This window comes from Haliotis asinina, chromosome 11 (assembly GCF_037392515.1).
Source record: "Haliotis asinina isolate JCU_RB_2024 chromosome 11, JCU_Hal_asi_v2, whole genome shotgun sequence".
NCBI lineage: Eukaryota > Metazoa > Mollusca > Gastropoda > Lepetellida > Haliotidae > Haliotis > Haliotis asinina.
In genome coordinates, this window is record NC_090290.1 from 104,946 (window position 1) to 122,007 (window position 17,062).

General features: G+C 39.4%; 1 long non-coding RNA gene across 1 annotated transcript; it reads left to right on the forward strand.

The window, feature by feature from the left end:
• Positions 1-15,890: 15,890 nt before the first annotated feature.
• Positions 15,891-16,848, forward strand: LOC137255831 (uncharacterized). The gene is made up of 3 exons (XR_010954536.1): positions 15,891-15,939; positions 16,107-16,208; positions 16,796-16,848. It is a non-coding gene; the product is annotated as an uncharacterized lncRNA (long non-coding RNA).
• Positions 16,849-17,062: the final 214 nt, after the last annotated feature.

Genomic DNA, 17,062 nt, shown 5'->3' on the forward strand with positions numbered 1-17,062 from the left:
AATCTTCTACCAGTTCTTCAGTGACTCTTTGGAGATGGGGCGATTGACGATAAGGCCTACAGTTAACTGGGGGATGGTTGCCCGTGTCAATGACATGCTCGTGCATGTCAGTCTTTCCTAAGTCTGCAAGGCTTGTTGAAAATATGTCTCTATTTTGTCCTAAAAATTTGAGAAGTCTTTGTTGTTGGTCAGGTGTCAATTGTGTCGTGGTCAAGTCAAATCCTAAATCTTGAGCAATTTTGACATAATCCCAAGAGTCATTGTTAGTTTTCGTATTGTCAGTGTGAACTGTATTTACAAGTGGCTGGTCATTGTCAATTTCAAAGACAGAGTGGCTGTCAATGTAACTAAATTTACCTACAACTGTACCTTTGTCTGAAACCTTTTCTTCTCGGGAAGGATTCATAAGCCTAAATGTAGCAGTTTTCCTATGAGCTTTCGAGAGGGTCTTACCACCTGCTACTTCAGAATGAGCAGTGAGGGAGGCAACTGGTTCAATGAGTACAAGGGACTCATCTTCTGCGTCAGGCACTCTTACGTTGAAATGAATTTCACTCTGAGGGGGGATATAAATTTGATCTATTGTTTTCACTAATCCACAAATTTCTTGATCTGAAGTGGTAATGAAGTTAACATACTGCCTATCTGAAGTGCTGTTGCCTATTATGAGGGAATGGCAGCTATAATCAATGACTGCATCGTTGTCATTGAGGAAGTTTTCACCCAGCAGGACTGACTGTGGTAATGAGGGCAGGACATAGAATCGTTGTGAAAATTCCTGATCTTCAATGACAAAATCTAACAAAACTTAACCCAACACTTTGTGCAATTCGCCGCCAACACCTCGAATGTGTGGAAAGGATGAGCTTTCAAGTACAGGGTTGTTGAAAGCTTTGTTTAAAAAAACAGACGAAATGCAGCAAATGGATGCCCGTGTGTCTATTAAACAAGTTGTTGTTTCAGTGCCAAATGTAACCTGAATTACACTTTTGGCAAGGGGCATTACTAAGGACACAGTTGGAACCTCTGATTTGGGGATGGACCAGTTGCTACTGTCAATCTTGAACAGCCCACACACAATGACATAGGTGACAGCTAGGAGGTTAACGACAGTGAAGATGTTGTCGAACATTGTCGACTCCTTCACACCAATAGCAAGTAAAACTGTCAGCACCAACGTAATGCTGAAAGCAAAGAAATCAGGGTATTGCAACAATCCTGTGACATCCATTGCCATGTGTTCCTTGAAGAAATCCTGTATCTTGTTGTCAATGAGAGAGTCGAAACAGGAGCTCCATGCTCGTGCCACATTTGCTGTGCGCATCACATATTCCAGGATAAGATTCCAGCCAATCACAAAGGCAATCAGTTCACCGACGGTGACATAGCTATACACATAGGCTGATCCTGCCTTCGGCACCCGCGCAGCAAACTCCTCATAACATATCCCTGCGAAGACTGATGCAACAGCTGCTATGAGAAATGACAGGACAACAGAAGGTCCTGCAGTCTGCCGGGCTACCTGGCCAGCCACAACATAGATACCTGCTCCAACAGTACTTCCAATACCTAGACCAATCAGATCACAGGTTGTAAGGACTCTGGCCAATGAGGTTTCTTCGCTGGGGTTGACTCTTTTCTTTCTGGAGAGTTTGCTTATAAAGTTCTCTATTCTAGACATCCCCGACATGTTGTCTGGAGGTGGGGCTTCCGAATTGTATTAATAAGAGACAGAATAACGAGGTTCACAGGCCACAGGCCAAAGTACATGTTGTCTGGAGGTGGGGCTTCCGAATTGTATTAATAAGAGACAGAATAACGAGGTTCACAGGCCACAGGCCAAAGTACATGTTGTCTGGAGGTGGGTCTTCCGAATTGTATTAATAAGAGACAGAATAATGAGGTTCACAGGCCACAGGCCAAAGTACATGTTGTCTGGAGGTGGGTCTTCCGAATTGTATTAATAAGAGACAGAATAATGAGGTTCACAGGCCACAGGCCAAAGTACATGTTGTCTGGAGGTGGGGCTTCCGAACTGTATTAATAAGAGACAGAATAACAAGGTTCACAGGCCACAGGCCAAAGTACATGTTGTCTGGAGGTGGGGCTTCCGAATTGTATTAATAAGAGACAGAATAACAAGGTTCACAGGCCACAGAGAGTTGGTACAACCATCTGGGTTGAGGACTAGAGCTGACTTCAGTTGGAAGTCTAAACCCTTCTGCTGGACAAATGGAGTTGGAGCCTATGTAACTAAACTTGAAACAACAAAAAGGTTGTGGCTCGTTAAAAGATACAAAATGGGTGTGCCCTATAATAGCCAATGAAATACTGAATATACAGAGTGGGGTGTGACCTACTGGAATAACCAGACAGAGGGGAGTGCTCTATTAATCCTATCTTACATGGCATTAATCCTGCTGGCACATTTACTGTATGCTTGGGCTAGTTCTATCCAAGCCTGTTTTGATGTGTCAATTATAATAGCTTGGATTACAATAGATGTGCTTCACTAGGTCCTGCTTAATGACCTTAATTAAAAATGTTGTCACACTGTTGTACTAATGATATGTTTTCTTCAAAGAAGCTCATTAAACTGTCTAGAATGAACAGTTTCTCTAACCATGGCATTTTGAATATCTCGGGCTAGGATTTATGTACAAACATCTTTAAACAATGCACTTGTAATTTTAAACCCTTGTGGAGTTGTAGATCTATGAAATTAGTTCTTGCTTTAAGCTGGTGTCTTCCTCTAAGCTACTACTGATCATGATGAAATTAATATGCTATGTGTATATTTTCTTAATATCTGAATCCTAATGTATAATGCTTGTAGTGGTAATAAATGAATTTTTGTATAAATTATTATTCCATGATATTATTACAAAGTTCATCTTTGAATTTGCATTTATCTTCAAAATGTCCAAAGTTCCCACATCTTTTACAAGGTTCTGAGCTTCTTGTCTTTTCTTGACTTTTGTATGACTGTTTATTGAATTTAACTTTATGAACTGAATTGTCTTTCTTTCCCTGGAGTTCAAATGTATCATGCGACGCCGTTTCTATACCAACAGCAATTTCCAAAGCTCTTGTGCAACTTACTTCTTCTGTCAAGAGACGTTTTTGGATGTTTTCATTCTTAATGCCACACACAAATCTTCCTAACAAAAGACACCATTGAGACTAGGGCCAAATCCACAGTTTCTTGTTAATTTCTTCAAAGCAGCAAAATATTCTGATACACTTTCAGTGTCTAGTTGATCCCGTTTGTGAAATTGAAATCTTTCTTAGGAAAAAACCATTGCTTGAAATAAATACAACCTTAATACATATCAAGATGTAATAGTTGTTCTGAAATGGCTTTGGGACATAAATGCTGTTGTTGTTGTCTTCTGTCTTGTTATATACAGTGCAATTTTATAAATTCCGGCTTCATAACATAGTTTTACGCAGTATGAAGTCAACTGAAAGAAGATGGTCACGTCTCTATCTCTAAATGCTGCTTTAACGCCAAGGCCCACGAGGAGAGGAAAATCAAAATACAGGCCAGGATTACACGATGCCATTTAGAAAGTGGTCAAATGCAACATATGTCATATTTGGGATTTCACTTTCTTAGTAAAGTACAAATTCTAGTACTTTTTCCGGTTGAGTCCCATCCGGGATTCGAACCCGCACCCTCAGAGTCAGGCACCTAATCGCCAGCACACAAAGTCAGCCGCCTAGCCCGCTCAGCCACCACGACTTCCACTTGACTTTCCACTTCCATGTTGAAAATACAGGCCGTACATTAGGAATACCGCTGCCCCGATATGCAAAGCCTGGTCTATGTTTTCCTGATGGGACGGGTTCCTCGTGGCCAGGCGTGATGGCCTTGCGGCCACGAGTAGCATCTGCCTGATCCTGTCAAACAAATCAGGGGGACTGGGCGTGAACAAAAAAGCTGGCTGCCATCAAAAGACACCTCTTTTTAGTTTTCTGCCTGCTCGTTGAATAGTTGAATTCCGCGGGTCCCCCATATTATAAACGTACAAAAACAGGCATTTAAGGATGAGGGAGAGGCAACACAATTTACCCCATACTTTATAGGGAATACTGATCGTCGGGGATCGTTGAGTGAATGCGTCGTCGAGGATATCAACCATGCGGTGAGTGTTTGAGGAAGCCATGGTATAAGTAAAGATTTACTAGGGTTACCAAATTGAACCAATCCACTATATGGAAAACAATAGCCCAACGACGGACAATTATCAAGAAACACGCTGGGTTACTTTTACGATAATAGACAATGTGGAGTTGAACAAATATAATATAACTATGGAAAATAACTTACTCACTCCTACCAAGCAAACCAACTTCGCAAACACCTTCTACTAATAATAATTCCTAACGACTGTTTCAGTTGCAGGGGTAACACACTTGCCGAACTCTGAAATTGTGAAGCGCCGACTTGTGAGAACAATTGATAGGCACTACCACGATACTCCGTCAAGATCAGCGGCCAATACAATGACTCCCGACACAGATTTGCCAGTAAAACCTCCACTAGGATACGTTTCCCGGCATTCTCACTATTTTAACTAGCACGGGCCAGTATCGGCCATGTATTCCTTCACGTAGTGTAGGATATGTGTGCACGTTGTAGGTGTGTGTATGCGTGGTATTACTGAGTGAGATATGCTTGCGTACCAAGACTGTATTTGTAGGTGAGGTGTTATGGTTGTAGCCGCAGGAGTGGCGTATGTGTTGACGACATGTTGTTGTAACAGGATTTGTGGTGCTTGTTGATGTCATGTGATCGTCGCATGCGTTGTGTATCCCTGTGACAGCCCCTAAACACTAAGAGACGGATAGAGTCCCCCCAGCATTCTGTTAGTGGACTGGTCAACCCTGGTAGCCTGAGGGGGCTTTGGCGTGCTAGCTGTAACCGGATAAGCTGTGCGAAATTGCACTAAATACAAAAACAACAGGTATTTACCTTGTAGAACGTGGTACAGACGCCCGGTCACATATCGGGGAACGGTTAATACCACTGGTAGAGATACTTGGGTATCAGTAAGTGTATTGCATAGCGATATATTGTCTGTGGGCCATTTAATGTGTACTTCTGATGTGAGCCAGCGGTGCTTGATCTGCATGTTATCTGGGATATATTGTGGTTGAGATAGTGCCAGGACTGTAGGTGGGGCATCGACCCGTAAAAGGCTGATTCGGATATTGCACTGAGGGGACGAAAAACTTAAAAACAGGGTGGTAGAGGCGTCAGTTTGGACCTTATAAAAGTATATGGCCACAGCAAAAAAAGGATAACCACAAATAAGAGGACTATCATTTCGTGGTTCCACAGGGTTTTAAAACTGGAAGCGACCGACAGAGCTGGGGTGGTAGAAGGTCCTCCCGTAGTAGTCGGTGGCGTCCATATCAAAAGGCCCTTAGTAGTGTTCATGCTTGTTGTCATCCCTGTTGTCGTGGCTAGGGCCGAGCGCATTAATAACTGACTGGATGGCAGCAATGCGACGGTTGGTGAAGAATATTAGTAGCGCTAGAACATCCATGACACCCCACATGGCGAAAGTCGAATATGCCACCGAACTAAACCAGTCAGTGTTCCCCTCTGAGTTGGTTAGTGCCTTCTTATATACTGGGTCAGTGGGGTCGGTGTAGATTATTTCGTTCACTTTGGCCTTAGTCACTGCATGACGGAGAGTTTTTTATCAGTTTGGATGAGTTTTGTGAAAGACGCATTAGCCATTGGAATTGTGCTGATTTATATTGTACCGATTCGTCTGCGAGGAGCGTCAGTAGCCGATTTAATATGTCCTGGGTTGAAAAGAAATTTAAGGTCACATTTAAGGTATAGTTAAGGGAAGACGTATCGCTAGCTTGTCGGCAACCGGTAAGCCAGGGAGGTAGCCTCATACCTTCGGCCTGAATCGAACAGGAACAATAGATAGGTGCTATACAAAAGTTACAGCCTGGCTGTATGTTTGTTGAATTCGGGCATGTGTAGATAACCTCCGAAACCTGTATCAATAGTAATTGGTTGGGACCCAGTTCGTATAACTGAGGTTGGGCACTGTCGGGTACGAAATGAAAATTACACCATTCAGCCAAATTGATGTCGTTCAGCCAAATGGCCAGCGTACAAGAATGGTTGTCAAAGCTTCTTTCGGCCAGTAATTTTGTACAGTGTGTGTGTGTTGAACGAACACAAGACTCAAACTCTTGTCTCGTAAACTCGACGAAATATTTTTCCTTACGGGAGATAGCTATATAAGGAGCCAGGTTCCGGACTATAGTGGTGTCAGTTGACTCCTCGTGTAGGGGAACAGGGACCGTTGTTGATCGATAGAGGGTGACATCGTCTTTGGCCGGTGTAATGGGGACCAAAAGGCACAGGAAGAGTATATTTCCCTTCCGTCTAGTTTGGACGTGGCCCGAGGTATAGTATGCTCGGGGGTCGTGGTAAACCAAGTCAAGGTAACTGAAGGCTAGTGGTATTTTGATACGGCTACTGAGGTGCAGTTACTGTGTAGACAGAAGTAGGAGGAGGGTATAGTAGTAACTCTGTTAGCTGCCAGGTAGATGACGTTTACCTGACAGAATCCCGCACCTGGGATGGCGTGTCCTTACCCGAACTACGGTATACCCCCGTACTTCGGTCCTGATGATAGGGGATATGCGAGAGGTACAATGTCAGTACCTGGGGGCCCTTGGAGTTTTACTGTCGTTCCTCCAGCAACCACAAGACGATGATCTTCGTTTAATGGTTTATTTAAACTGTGTTGCTGATCAACCCACTCGATGGTCACTCTGTAAGACTTCAGCCGTAAAGCTTCCGTCTTAAGCCAAATGCTGGTGCCTTTTAAGATAGATTTTTAGACGATTCCTTGTGACCAAACACCAAGAGTGTGAGTGCACCAGACTCCCGACTCTGGACTTTGGTACCGCTTAAAACTGGGTCCCTACATCACAGCCAACACCCTCTTCTTTTTGCCCATGGGTCAACAACCCCTAACCCTGCATACTTTTTCACTCCCCCCTCCTTATTCCATACCCCCAATACCATATTTGTAAGGCTGCAAGGTGGATTCCAAGAAACTCAACGTTTCTACCTTCTAACCATATATGTCTCGTGGAATACTACGAACTGCTGCCGAGGTCCGCAGACAAGTGGCTCCATCTGGACAGTACCGTCACTTTCCCTTTACCTACTCTATCAATCATCTCGACTTGCCCCCAATAAGCTCTGACGACCTACTTTCGTGCTTATTTCCTCCGCAGCTGATTACCAACCTCTCTTACCCTGTTTATGTTTTCTACCTCACAGGCCTTTATTTATCATTTCCCATTCTAAATATACTGTTAGAACACCTTGATCACTTATTATTATTAATATCATCCCTAGATCTAAATATTATAACCACAATCATAATTCCTCGGCCATGATTCGCTATTAGTATAACAAAATCATAAAATCAAAATCAAATCTGATACGATTACTTTAAAGTAGAAAGAGAAACATTCAATAATGCATAAAACTTTAAAACATTTTCTTACAGTTGAGAGTAGGTATTTTTCAGAAATAAACATTGAAATAAAAAGACGAGTAGATTGGAAGTGAAACAACCATCTTTTTTCATACATACCATCACCTCCTGATATGATACTGAAATCTTTTCAGTCCAAATGTTTTAAATTCATATGGAGCAATAAACTGGATAGAATCAAAAGAGAAGCTCCAAGCATGCGACCAAAGCATGGAGGACTAAATGTTTCTATTATAAAGGAAATAATTTGTGCTAAAGAAATATCATGGATGAAACGACTATGAGAAGAAAATGCTAAATGGAGAATACTGTAAGTGTATTATATAACTTGCAGGTTTTATTTTTGCACTGTTCATGCAAAATATTTTACTGATTTTATAACATACTATGAAATTCTGTTACACACATTGTGAAGAGAATTGGACTAAGAACACAACCTTGCTGGACACCACTAACTGATTTGAGGTAATCACCAATTGACGAATAACTGTGACGAACAGAAGCCAGAATCTTGGAATACATATTTCTTAAAGCTGAAAATAATTGACCCCGAATAACTTGTGTAAAAAGCGAATACCACAACAATGTTGTATTGACTGAATCAAAGGCCTTTAGAAAATCAACAAATAAGCAATAAAAACGAGCATCTGGATCTTATCATAAGACTTATATCGTGGCATGGTACAAAGTCAATAATGTGTTTAGTGTCGCCATTTATCATCATTTTACTGGCAGGTCATTAGTAAAACAATTAAGCTTTTGTTGCCAAATTCCACTGTAGACAACTTGAATGTGTTGTCTAAGAGAGTAAGAGGGCTGACCATTAGACAACTCACACAGTGTTGCATCTGGACTGTGTAATTGCGTAATTTACTCAGTTTCAGTTAAACAAAACACTATTTTAGTTTTTGATGCGTCACACATCAAGCAAAATTAATCTTATGTAGGCAGATTTGTACTAATGAAGTGTAAACTTTATATTTATTATGACCAGTAAATATGGCTAAATTTAGTATCGAATATTTGAAATGAAAGACAAACAAATTTAGGAAAAAACCATTGCTTGAAATAAATACAACCTAATACATATCAAGAAGTAATAGTTGTTTTGTTTGGCTGTCAGATATCATACTGTGTGACCCAACCAATGACTTTGATCAGAACTAATGGCGTTCTCAAGCATGGTAGTCACGGGTCAGCATAGTTAGAAATATTACAGAACGTTTCAGTAAGTGGGACTTTGAATGTTTTCTCAATAACAGTGATGTGTGAGCCTTAGAAACGATGCATTACTGAATCTTTCACAAAAGATCATTTAAGTTGAAATGCTGATATGAATGCCAGCGTGTGCCGATCGAAAATGGAAGTGTGAAAGATTGCGAGGTAGTAAATGCTCCAAGTCTGTTTTCGTTAAGATTCTTACAACTCCCTATATACCCATATTTGAAAAGGTGATGAGTTGCATAACTCACATTTGTTAATTCTTTGATGCAATACTGCTCATATATATGTGTTATTCTACATGCAATCATCACAGCTCATTGGAAAACACATCCTGTCTGCTATAATCACAGCTCATTTGATAACACATCCTCTCTGCTATAATCACAGCTCTTTGGACAACACATCCTTTCTGCTATAATCACAGCTCATTGGACAACACATCCTCTCTGCTATAATCACAGCTCATTTGATAACACATCCTATCTGCTATAATCACAGGTCATTAGGCAACACATCCTGTCTGTTACAGACCATTGTTACAGACCATTACAGACCACTGATAATTGTCGCCATCAGGGTCTCCTCACTTTGCCACCACCTATTGTTTTCAATGTTGGATGCACTCAAGCATGTTGATTAAGGGAACTATAGGACACATTGGGGGGTCGTCTAAAAGTTTTATTCCCTCACTGCCACCTGTTTTGCCATGAGTTTGTCGATCTTGGTAAATCATGTAAATCAGGCAATGAAAAAGTACAGAAATACATTTCATAAATTCATTTGCATTCATTTTCACAACAAACAATTCACAGACATATTCAACATGATATAGTTCTTTGTTTAGCACTAATAGTCATGACAAGAAATACATTTCAAAAATTTATTTGCTTTCATTTAACAAATAATCTAACACTAATACAATTAACAGACATATGTATTGTACATATCACAGAGCACTTTCATTGTTTTGAACTAACAGTCAGGAGTCAGTTTAACACATTTGCCTCACAGACCAATAAGATGGACCACAGAGTCTGCATATTCAACTGGAGTTTTCGCACCAGATACAAGAGAGACGTTGGTCTAGTTCTCGGTACTCTCTGGATGATGCTGATGAATTTGTACAAGTTGGGATGTACGATACCAGTTTTGTTCATCTTAGCATGCCAGCCCTCCTCATGGTTCGTTGTTCTGAAACCGTCGTTGTCGAAGTGGTTCCATGTAGAAAGGTCTGGCTTTTCCACCCAATTCTCAGTCACACAGTCTGCAAATCTTTGCACATCAGGATTGTCAAGATCAGCATCTTCAAGTGCATTCAGCCACACATTGTTGATGTCACACAGTTGTAGCAAAGGCATGGCACAGGCACGTCTGATGAGATGGTTTACAGATGGATCAGTGGAGACACTTGCCTGAGGACCAAATCGCAAGGCACTTCTCCATATGGCCTGTCTATAGTGAAACAACCTTTCAGTTGACACTGGAACACATCAAGAGCAGCTTGTTGTGCAGCAATCTCAAAGTCAGTAACAATAAAAGTGGGTTGCAATTGAAATTCATGTTAGAGTTCTTTTGTTTTACAACATCAAACAATGTCCTATAGGTGGATTGGTTCTTATCAGGCAACAAAGCAAATACAAGGGGAAGCATTTTCCCGTTAACAAGGACAAGGAAAGTATACAGTTGATGAAACAATTTTGGACAAAAGTTGAAAGTGCCATCAGCAAATATGGTGTCAGCTGATGTGAGGTATTGCAGGTTGATCTGGTAGAGAAGATCAGCATGTTGTCTTCGGAGTGAAGCAGGAATTGGTTGCCACTGCAGGTCTTGGTGTAGAGTTCAGGAAGAGCGATGTCAGAGTGTTGGCGTGGTAGAGGTGGTAGTTCTTTCGCTCCGGAACGGTAGAGACTGGACTGGTTGATGTTGTAGAAGGTTTGAGCAGATAATGTTAACCTGGAATGAGAAAATTTAAATGTTAAATCTGCGTATAATTTCTGATTCACATGCACAAAATATGTGTGCTTATATTATTTTTATATTTTACGTTCTATTAGGTAAGAAATCAAGCATGTTTACATACATATAGTGTTGTATGAGTAGGTAGTGTAGAGTTTGTTTAGTGAGCTGTGTATAATTGGCCGGGCGTGGACGTCAGAGGAGACGGCCGGGCATCAGTTTGTGGTACCATTATGGGATTAAGAGGTTGTTTAGAGCAGAGGCAATATGGAGGGTTTGTTATGGTGTGGTACTGTTAGATTTTGTGGGCTAGATTGGAATTTGTGATGAAAGTAGCTATGACCTGTAAGATAGTTTTGGGATTTAGGGGATTTGGTAGAAGCTGAATGTTATTTTGCTATTTGGCTGGTAGAGAGTTTTGTAATTGAATGATGCTTGAGTGTTTTAAGTGGCATTGAGTGAATACGTGTGTTATTGTTTCTGGGGTTTTGCAGTGAGATCAAAGTCCATCTGGGTGTCTGTTTTGTGTGAAAAGATTGTGGTTTAAGTTTGTGTTGCCTGTGATGAGTCGTGTGATGAAAATGTCCACATGGGATGAGTCTGAAAATATGGGTGTTTTGGTGATGGGCTATGTGATGATGCTTTTAACCAGGATGGACTTGCTTGTGTTTACGTTGTGTTTGAAGTTAAGTGTACATATGTTTGTTTTGATAAGTTGTTTAATTTCTGTTGTTTGAAGTTAAGTGTACATATGTTTGTTTTGATAAGTTGTTTAATTTCTGTTGTTTGAAGTTAAGTGTACATATGTTCTGATATGTTCTACATTTCTGATTTTGATGTGTTGAGATGGATGGCTGGGTATGGGTCAGTAGTTGCTAACTTTGCTGCTGTGTCTGCTGGGTTGTTTACTATGTTGTGTGTGTGCAGGGATCCATAAGAGTGTCATGTTTTTGTTTAGTTGTTTCAGTGAGTGTATTTGGAGGGTAATGTTGTGTATAAGGTCTGGCTGGGTTTTAGAATGTTTGTTTTGAAGTTGTTTGATGGATGCTAAGGACTCAGTGATTATTAGAATGTGAGAAGCTGGGAGGGTTGGGATGGTATGGAGGGCTTTGAGTATGGTGGAGAGTTCTGATGTGTTAATGTTTATGTAGTTGTTTGTGTAATGTAGTGTAATGTGTAATGTAGCTGCACTCCTGTTCGGTTGATTTGTCATCTCTTTCAACAAAATATGACACAAGGCAGAAGTGTAAACAATGATAATGATTTATTCTGTTAAATAAAACATAAGAAAAATAAGCAAAACAAATTACAACAAAAACTGAACAAAAGTAGCTCTCTCTCACTCAACAAAAAAACCCCAAAACCTATTTCCTACTCTAGTTCCTACATCTATAGTTCCTACATCTACTTAATTCCTAACACTAATTTCTCCCCCAACCCACACTACCTACATGTTATCTCCGTAAATATACTGTGTCATAATCTATTTTTCCCACCTGACAGCTGTATAAAACTACTCAACAATAAGAGTCCTAACAAAACAAACCAACCCTAACGAGCCGTAGGGAACATCCCCCATATAGGCAGTGGAACATCAATACACAAGACAATGATATCAGCCACATCAGGCTCTTATATACCACGTGAGCTAACCTCCGAAAGGTCACAATGAAGTGTTACGATTGGTTACGCAATAATAAACAACTTCACTGCGGCACCGCGCACCTTCCGGCGGACAGCGAAGGGATACGACAGATACCCAGCTACACTACATAACCGACGAAGGAAATTCCAATGGAATTTTACTGCCAAACGTGAGTAATAAGTAGAATAAATGACTACAACCGTCAATACAGTGCTTGCACAATAGGCAAAGATGTAATTATAAGCCACCTAACGTATTTGTTTATATAACAAAACCACGTGTATAAAAAGCCACTCAACCTGCCGATATATAAACACAAACAACCCCAAAACACCATAGCACCATTTCATTCCACACGACATCCCGTTTCTACTCTATAAATTACCCGATCTCCTACGGGTCCGAGAGGGTGCTGTGAGATTTGACTATTATGTATCTATCTTTAAGAAAATGGTGAATGAAATTTAGAATCTTACTGTGTATGGCATTGTTTTTAATGCCAAACCATATCAAATGCTTTACTGAAATCTATAAAAATGTCCATTGTGTATTGTTTTTGTGCTTGTGCTACCCTAATGTCATATTCCAAATGCAAAATATGGTCTAAAGTTTGTCGATTTGGAGTGAAGCCGCTCTGGTCTTAGTTAATTAAGTTGTGGTTTTAGATGTGGTGTTTTGCCTATTGTTGATTATTGTTTCCATTGTTTTGCATAGGTGGGATGTTAGAGAAATGGGCCTAAATGAATCTGGGGAGTTAGCTGGTCTCCCTGGTATCAGGATTGTCACCACCGTAGCTGTTTCCATGACATTGGTAAAATTCTTTGGGTCCAGATTTTGTAAAGAGAGTGAGGATGAGGCACTGCAAAAATGACTTGGTTTCCAGAAACCTGGAAACCATCCGTAATGTGGGTAATTGCGGAATCCAGTTGGTTTCCATTCTCTGAAACTCACTAACTGAGTTTCCAACTAGATTCCATTTTGGAAATGTGATTTTGGCATTTCTGTAAATGGAAACCAAAATGAAACTAAGTTCGGGGGTTTCTTGTTGGTTTCCATACCTGGAATTTGCAACTCTCAGATCTCACTAAATGGAAACCAACATAAAAGTAGAAAATGTAGTTTCATGTTGGTTTCCATTGCGCTGTTTTGAACTAACTAACATAAAATGTGTAATTGTTTACCATCCTGACATCCAGTTGGTGTCCATTCAGTATCCATCTGAATGTGCCTGGGGAAGGAATAGTAGATTCGGTTCTTTGCTTAGAACAAGACAACAAAAGTAAATTGTTGACGCATCATTCTGTGGATATCACAATATTAAATGTGGCTTCAAACTGATGATACAAGAACAAACTATACACTTTTTTCCTTCACATTCTTGTTTATTCGTAATGTAATGAAGCATCATATTCCAACTACCATGCACACAAACTTCACAATAACCGCACTAAACATGAAAATGGTGCTAGGCACACTTAGTTCCGTTTCTCTAGATAGGGTTTTGGTTGTCTGCTTTGTCAAATTGAGGATCAGACGCTTTCTTTATCTGAAAAGAAATAATAAAACAGTGATATCTATATACAAGAATAAAAGGTGAGTTGACTCTGCATAGAAACATTGCTCAAACTTTTATTATATATTAATTATAACTTATTGGATCATTGAGTTGTGTACGGGCTTGTATTCCTTTCAGTAAATATATTGTATAAAAATAAATAAAATTAAAGCCACTTTAGCAATAGCAATAGTTCAGATATATATTAATAATTAAAAGGTAAATGATGCAATATATATTAAAAAAACAGGCTATAGACTGCCAACTCCTGGGAATGTGAAAGAGTGTAAGCATTTAGGAAGATTAGTATAAGTCATTAAAACAATTGTCAGTTCGGTACTTACATGATGACATTTATGCAGAATATACGTGAATTATACAATAAACTGAGGCAGTGCGTAAAGTTTAGCGTTAAAAGCATTTATAATTGGCATACTTTGACACTGAGTTTAAATACTTGACAACTAATCAGTGTCAGGTCATTAGTGTGTTGGGGTTCGTGTGTCGGCTTCACTGGGGCAGTCCCCACTTAACAGGCTCCTATTATCAAAATTAGCTAGCTGTAAAAACAATAGAACTTACCTGAGTCAGGTGTTGACAGACAAACCCGGAAGTAATGAACCGGTAATCCATGGGCACGCGAACTCGTGACATTTTATGAAAGCAACAGTTTTATGTACTGAAGTGGTCGTTTTCAGTCTTTGTCTTAAAATCACATCCAAATTGGGTCAGTGAAGGATTTCGGGCCTGCCAATCGAAAAAGGATCAGGTATTTCTTATTACCCACAATGCCCCTACGCACAGTTGCCGCCATTTTGTCACTTGATCCCAAGTTGTTTTGAGACGACTATTTTGAAAGCAGTTCTCACCCGGTATGTCCAGTAACGACGACAAGGAAGTCAACACAGTGCAGTATTCCTACGTTTGCCCGTGTTATCTGATTCAAGAGACTGGCAATGACATTTACAATAGAAGCTTATGAGATTCGGATACGTGAAAAATTGAGAAGAGCAGCAGTCGTCGATCGCAGCGGGAGAAAAGGAACATTCCACGATCTGGTCAGGTACGGTGTTATTTTCTTGAAATAAGCAATAGCACATGTTATTCGTAATGTTTAACGTAAGTAAGTAACTATTACAATACATATGAAATTTTAGACTTGACGGACCTCGGTAAACACATGCGTGTCGAATTCTTAGCAAGAGAGATGTATGGCTTCCTTCACTCAGCACTCGGTTAATTCAAGAACTCAATATTACTATGATTTGGATCAGCTCACACACAATTAAAATGGTTCAATGTGTTAATGAATTATCTTTGCAAGAAAAAAATAAATCACAAACATTTCTGGTATATTATTGCTAATGTGCTTGTTACGACTCAAAATAACTTCAAACGTATTTATAAACACGAATATTTATTTGAGAAATCCTTTTCATATTGCTTTTGATATTTGCACGTTTGAAAACAATGTAGTCGGGAATAGTGTGTCATTTTGCATTTTTAGGTTAGGCATTCTCTGACCAGATTTGGTGCATTGTTTGAGGGAAATTTCAAAATTGAAATTTCACAATGTTTTCAAACTAATATTGAAGAGTTTTATATTATTGATTTATGATTTAATTTAGATTTGCCATCTGATGTAAGTAGTATTATGCTTATCATATCAAGATTTAACGAACTCTGAATGAAGAAATGTGGATTGTGTTAGTCCCACAGAAAAGGTTATGAAGAGTATATAAAGAACATATGGGTATACAATGATGGATTGCCAACCCAAAAGAGTATATGAATTTGCTGACCTGGATTCTTTTCATGTAGCATATTCTACACTTTGCAAATTGATATTTATTCTTTTTATTCGACACTTTATTGTTTTCAAGAGTGCAATATGACAAGTTCCTGACTTTTTTTTAATCGATGCATTTCTACGTTTCCAGCATAAAGGAGGGCAGTGTTGGAAAAACTGAAGACGGCAGTCTGGACCAACTCATTTTGACATACAAAAGGTATGTATAACCTGAACCGTCCAGTACACAATGCACATACAACATAACCAAATAATGTAAATCCTGGGAATCAGTAAAAATGCATGGCGCATGTCACTATTCTTGTAACCTCCAACTGGAAACATGTTTCACTTATAGTTATGCATCATGCACATGTCTCCTTTCAGAAGCTTTTTGATGGGTTTGGATGAACAAGATGGATCACTTATGAAGGTGTGGGGAAAACAGAGGCCCAAGGCTTGCATGCAAAGAACGGCAAAAAGTTCAGAGTAAGTAAACGTATTCTAGTCATTTGACATCTTGCAGAGATTAAAAATTTTAAGGAAACCTTTAAAATATCAAGTTAATTTGGATTCTTTCTATGTACATTCAAGGAATTTCAAAACGAACACTGTTTAAAATGTGCAATTTATCCTTTGAAAAATACAGCTTAAAAAGTTTTAAATATTATGCAGCACATTATGCTGCAGCGTGTGCTTGTGACCCCATATTCATAGCTTGTCTGCCTGAATGACTCCACATTATTGGTAAAGAAAACATGTCTTTTCACAATAACGGATAAATCGTAGTTCTATACTCATAATGTGCATTGTAAGTAACATTCAGAAAATAAATAATGGCTTTCAAAGGCGAATTTCTTCATGTCTCTGCACTCTATCATATATCAATAAGATGTTCTGCGATTGAAACTTTTGATGTCAAATGCTCAGTTTATACTTTTTGATCTCTTTGCTTATCGGACATGGGGGTTCAGTGTATTTCACCTCAAGCAATGTTTGACAGTTTTCTTTTCTCTAGCCATGGATATCGTAGACGAATGCTTGTTTGTACTGATAGTTTGTTTTCTAAATTTCAGAAGCTGGAAAGCAGGAAGGCTGTGAAACGATTGACTGGCCGGAGAAGAAGCACACAGTTTTTCCTCTCTTGGGGAAAGAGCTATCATTTTTCAAACTAGGAATATTCCGAATATTATTTGTTTACAAACATATTGTTGGATATAAATAAACTTTTAATGAATTTGTGTTTTATTCTGTTGTTTGTCATCCTGAAGCCTTTTACCATTTTGCAATTGTATAAAATACCTGATTTGCTACATGTGAGATATGAAACAACATCTTTTCCG